Here is a 5,269-nt window from a genome sequence, read left to right as displayed (position 1 = left end):
AAATAAAATTACCCTGTGGTCGCCTGCCACTTTGGAGATCATAGGTGCTGTCACAGTCTTGCACACACTAAACCTATTCATAATTAAAACACCATCAACAACAAATTTACAAATGTTTCAATATAAAATTAATTAGGTAATTTTTAATTTGAAGTGGGAATTTAAGGTTGCAGAGAGAGTTACATTATATTTCGTAATTGTAGAATTTAAAAACAAATTCAAAAGTAACTTTTTTTTTACACCTGTTCAGTTTTCAACTACAAGTCAAAAACTGTTCTACAAGTTTGACATCAAAAACCTCTTACTTTCTTAGTTTTGCTCTGAAAGGTCCAGAAGTTGTGTTGTAAAAGTATTTGTGCTTTGTAACTTTGGTGTTTTGATATTGTGCATTTTCTTATATGTCACAATAAAAAAAAAAAAAAAAGTTACATCTCTTTGAATTCTTGAGTACAAGTACACACACGTTTTTCTACGAGTTGCACATAAAAAATGTCTTCAGTATTGCTCCAGTTGATCTAAAATTGGTGCAAAATTCAATCATGTATATTCAAATCTGCACTTTTTTATATATTAGTTTTCCTTAACATAAATACAAATGAATACAGCTGCACGAATCTGCGGCTGTGAGTCACAAATTCAACTTTACAAGTTACACCTTTATTTTCACTTTGGCTCCAAATGTCACACCGCTCTAATTGATGCCTTTGTGGGTAGTATCGTTGTTCGTACAGCAGAGGGCGCTGCCTGCTCGGTCAGAATTTACAATCGGAAATCCATATATGTCCTACTGTCATGACGCATAAGGACCCAGCCCAAGTAGACCTTCGAAAAACAAAGTAATTAAAAATTTATGACAACAGCAGTAAAAATATTTCCAACAAATGTTTTGATTATTCAGAGAGAAAGAAAAATTTATCCTTCTCAAATACTGATATCCACTGTGTATAAACCAACTTTGATTATTGTTAGTTGTCTGAGAAATGTGGAGCAGACCGTCTTCTTGTTTTAAATATCTTATGAGGGCTAAGTCTATGAAGGACCAACTCTGCCATAAACCCAGTGATGCCTCTGGCTCAGTTTTTGGAAAACCACTCTCACTACAAAGTAAAACTCTTACATATATACTAAAGAAATGAATGTTAGAACTGTAACTATACAGTCATATGTTTACATAACTGTTTTTCATCACACTGTTTTTTTTATCACTGCTGCGTACCTTATCAAGGCTGCGCTTCAAAAAATGAAATAGTCTAGAGAGCTTTTCTTAAAGAAATTTCTTTTTGTTTGCACTTGTGTATACAAAATGACAAAATAAAATCAGTGTAAGTCTAAGTTTAAATATATTTTATTTTGAGATAAGAAAGCTAAAGGAAAAATAAAGCACTATGGAATTTTGATTAGTTCAAAATCTTATTATTATTATCGCATTTTAAAAAGGGGGGGGATGCTAAATACAAAAAAAGAAAATAAACATTTTCTTTTGTGATTTTATTTTGAAACAGAAAAAATCTTAAAACGAACTATACGTGGATATTATTAGAGAATCACAGTCAATCACATCCTGTGAAATGGGTTGCTGCTGTTTAATGTTGAAGCCAAAGTTTCTAACATGAAGGAGCAACAGGGGAAAATGCGCACAGATGCCACCATCAAGATATCATGGTGTTAAAGGCGTGGTTCTCTAAAACGAAAAAGAGCAGCCCCATTAGAGAGGAATCCCCAGGGAGGGCCGATGATGTAAGCATCATACAGAGGAATCACATGGAGACACACTGATAGAGGGACTGCACTGGCCTCAACTTTAACTGTCGCTCTTTCAACCCTAGTTTTGAACTAATACTTCTACCAACTTGGAATTAATATTATCCACATCGACCAACCTCTACTTGGTGGAAAAAGGGAAGCTCTCAACTAAATCACACATAAACTCCTTCTACTTCAAAAGGGCTGCGCAAAAATGACGAAGTGGATAGCGTCCAAAATCATGAAGGGATTGGCTTTGCTCATCGTTTTCTGGAGAGCTGTGGCACCCGGTATGAACAATTAGATTTTCTTTTATTACCCAGAAGGTGAAAAGATATGCATCTTTTAAATATAACAAGGGTGTTATTTATAATAAAGCTTCTTGTTTTGCAGGTGAAATTACCTTTTTTTTTTGTAATTGTATACATTTGCACAGATTGTAATCAACATTTTAATGTGTAATAAGATAATTTTTTTTTTCTTCCAACAGAAAAACATTATATGTCCCTTCACCATTTTCTCTATCCGGGAGTACCTGATTTTCCAGTCCATGGAGTTACAGGAGTAGTGGAGGGGATTATAGCATTCTACTCTTATGAAGATGTAGTAAGAATCAGACATGACTGGGTTAAAGAGTTAATAAAGGAAAACAATCAGCTGTGGGAAGCCTATTACCGGGAGTGCTTGAATTATAGAAAGACATTCAGAGCTGAGACAGCCGATTTCAATGACCAAACGAGCTCAGGTATATATTGTAAAGAAAATATATGTATGATTACTTTTATTTTGCACAATCATGATTTCTATTTTTTTATCATGCAAATCGTTGCTTGAAAATTGTATAAAATAAACAAGGAAGTTCTGTCTAATCATTATCAGAAACTGATATTTTGTTTATACAGCAGTCTACTATGTAATGTCAAATATGTTCTACATTTCTCAGAAAATGAGATCATTCAGCTGATCGTAGGCTGTGAATGGGATGAAGAAACTAATACATCTGTTGGTTATGCATTGTATGGTAACAATGGGGAAGATTATATTGAAATTGACTTGAAGAGAGATACATGGATTGCAACAAATCCGAAAGCTGCAGCTATTACGAAGAAGTGGAATGAAAACAAAAGCCGTAACGTGTTTTGGAAGACCATGCTCCAAGAGGATTGCCCAAATTTTTTGAAATTGTTTTGGAGATATGGGCAACCCTACATCACCAGAAAAGGTAACAAATTTAGTATTTTAAGGATGCATCATTTTTAAGCATCTTGTCATGCTTCTGGTCTCTTTTGATTATTATTATATTTTTTGTGGCCTTTGTCATTCCTTTGTTGACTGTGTGATGAGATGCGTTATAAAGTTGCATGCCCTAATAATGATGCAAAATCCTCCTCTCCACACTTCCTTTCTAGTTCTACCCTCAGTGTTTCTACTCCAGAAGAACTCTTCTTCCCCGGTCACATGTCATTCAACGGGTTTCTTCCCTGAAAATAGCAATATGTTCTGGAGGAAAGATGGAGAGGAGATTCACGAAGGGGTTAAACATGGAGATATTCTTCCCAATGGTGATGGATCCTTCCAGATGAGTGTTGGTCTTCAGGTTCTGTCAATCCCACATGAAGACTGGGAGAGATATGAGTGTGTATTTAAGCTCTCTGGAGTTTAAAATTATGTTGTTACCAAATTGGTGAAAGAAACAATCAGAAGCAACGTGATAGAAGATGAAGGTATGAACACTTTTGATTTGCTACATTATTATGCTCTTAAATTATAGAAAGTGGAATAAGCAAGTTGTTGTTACTAAATTTGTTTATTTTCATAGCTCAGATGTCTCTGTCATTGCTCTAGTTTGTCATTTGCTGCCTAGTTTTAAATATTGTTCTATAGATAGATCGATCTAACCTAGTTTGAAATATCTGTTAAAATAAATCAACCAATCCCAAGATCAACTGGCTTAATGTTTCCTGAACAGGTCCATTTACCACAACAGGCATTGCTGTCATCGCCGCAATGGCAGGTGTTATCATCATAATTATCGTTGGCTTTGGATTCTTCGCAACCAAAAGCAGGAAAAGTAAGATACTTTAAAATGCATTGTCACCTTATCTAATAAATCAAACTTGTGTACTTAAAGAAGCATTAGAAAATGACAGTTTGCTGTAACATTCAAAAATAAGTTTTAAGAATATAATAGATGACAGAGGTGGATAAGTAGTTACATGACATTCAATTAAATTTCAATTTTCAATCCAGTTTATTTATATAGCGCCAAGTTCACAACACATGTCATCTCAAGGCACTTTACAGTTCAACCCGATCATACAGTCAAATTGATACAAAGTTTTCTATTTAAGGAAAACCAGTTGATTGCATCGACTCATTGACTCAAATACAATCCCTCACACTAAGCATGCTTGTAGCGACAGTGGAGAGGAAAAAACTCCCTTTTAACAGGAAGAAACCTCCAGCAGAACCAGGCTCAGTGTGAGCGGCCATCTGCCGAGGCCGACTGGGGTTCAAAAAGCAGCTGTAAAAGGCGGCCCCGTCCAGGAAACACACAGCCAGGCAGACGAGCTCCGAGCCAGCTCCCATGCCAGAGGACGAAGAGAGCACATCCACTCAGATCTTATCTTAATGTTTATCAGTTTATTTAAACAAATTATTGAATCAAATTATTCATTTTTCCCTTTAATAACGGTAGACATTGTAGAAAACACTCTACCTTATGTTAATAGACCTCGCTTCTTAGCATGTTAGTTTTTGCCCCCTGTTTAAAATACCATTAAGCCTGTTTCATATTCTACATATTAACAGCATGTTTTGTATCTTGCAGCCACTGACAGCATCTCTACCTCAGAAAATGATCCTGCCATCCAGTAAGATAAAGCTTTAAGGACTGTTAATGGAAAGCTCTGCCTTGAAGCTTTCTCTGGTTTTCCTAAAAAATTATTTATTAAATAACCAGACTAAGGTGCTCAGGGTTACAGGACTGTTCCAGCTGTATGTTGCTATTTAAATAATCTGCATTATTGGCTGTCTAATATAAAAATAAGTAGAAATAATTTGTAGGGGCAGGCTTAAGGGATTGTGTGATGGTGCACTTGGGTTGCTGAAATGTTGGAGTGAATATAGTTTGTTTCATGTATTTTTTTTTTTATTCAGAGGTAAAGTAAAACTGAACAACTGGACTAAAGTGATAATCATATTTCCTTGTGAATTCAGTTCCTGGCTCCTGGTTTTCATGTGTATAAATGTATGTGTATGACCATATCACGCTGCAACTTCCTCCCCATGCATTCCTTTAGAGTTCCGGTGTCATCTATTGTAACAAGAGACTACCTTTATCCAATAAAGAGTGGGGAAGACACCAGAGGTGCCTCGATGTTTTTTGTTTGTTTGTTTTTTTTAATATTATACTGCTATTGTTACTTCTGTCTAGCATTGTACCACTTTCTTATTTGTGGCAACAATCACAACAAATATTTATCCATGTCAGTTTTCACCTCCCTGAAAAAAAAAGTATTAAGGT

The 5,269-nt window shown here is 35.4% G+C and overlaps 1 pseudogene; it reads left to right on the top strand.

Annotated features, from left to right (window-relative positions):
- The first annotated feature begins 1,764 nt into the window (after positions 1-1,764).
- Positions 1,765-5,067, top strand: LOC119795005 (annotated as a pseudogene).
- The last annotated feature ends 202 nt before the right edge of the window (positions 5,068-5,269 follow it).

The sequence above is a fragment of the Cyprinodon tularosa genome, unplaced genomic scaffold, assembly GCF_016077235.1.
Source record: "Cyprinodon tularosa strain WSP-4 unplaced genomic scaffold, ASM1607723v1 ctg5, whole genome shotgun sequence".
Taxonomy (NCBI): Eukaryota; Metazoa; Chordata; class Actinopteri; order Cyprinodontiformes; family Cyprinodontidae; genus Cyprinodon; species Cyprinodon tularosa.
The sequence above is the reverse complement of the archived record's forward strand: the minus strand, read 5'-3'. Positions and strand labels throughout refer to the sequence as shown.